At 32.0% G+C, this 412-nt stretch overlaps 1 protein-coding gene across 3 annotated transcripts in view; it reads left to right on the top strand.

The window, feature by feature from the left end:
* The window catches only part of LOC118339768 (dipeptidyl peptidase 4-like), an 18,765-nt gene that overhangs the window by 7,458 nt on the left and 10,895 nt on the right, over positions 1-412 (top strand). The gene's annotated exons all lie outside the window — the stretch shown is intronic.

The following is a 412-nucleotide window of genomic DNA, read 5'->3' on the forward strand; positions in this document are numbered from 1 at the left end:
AAAGAGGAAAAAACTATACTATATATTGGAGAGAAGTCAAGAACAGATAGCAGTTGCAGTTGTGCTGATACAGACTATCTTTAAAATCAAAGATTTTCATTTGAAAAAGTTAAAAAATATATATAATTTGTAATTGGGCTGATCACAGTTGTTCAACAAGAGAGAAAACTCTGGATACATTAATTCTACACATGCAGAATTACCAGATTTACAATAAATATGAAAACTGAAGTTGTTTGAATTTAAATGGCTTATACACCCACATAGCTGTTTTCAGTTATTCTGGCAGTTATTAGCTATGCTGGTAATTAAGGTCACCAAATCTCCATTGCATTGAAAAATCACAGTTGATTTGCTCTACAGTGCATTACACTTACCCTCTGCGATTAAATATTGTGTCAGAATTCAGGGT

Source organism: Morone saxatilis, unplaced genomic scaffold, assembly GCF_004916995.1.
Source record: "Morone saxatilis isolate NCDOM2014 unplaced genomic scaffold, NCSU_SB_2.0 Contig6, whole genome shotgun sequence".
Lineage (NCBI taxonomy): Eukaryota > Metazoa > Chordata > Actinopteri > Moronidae > Morone > Morone saxatilis.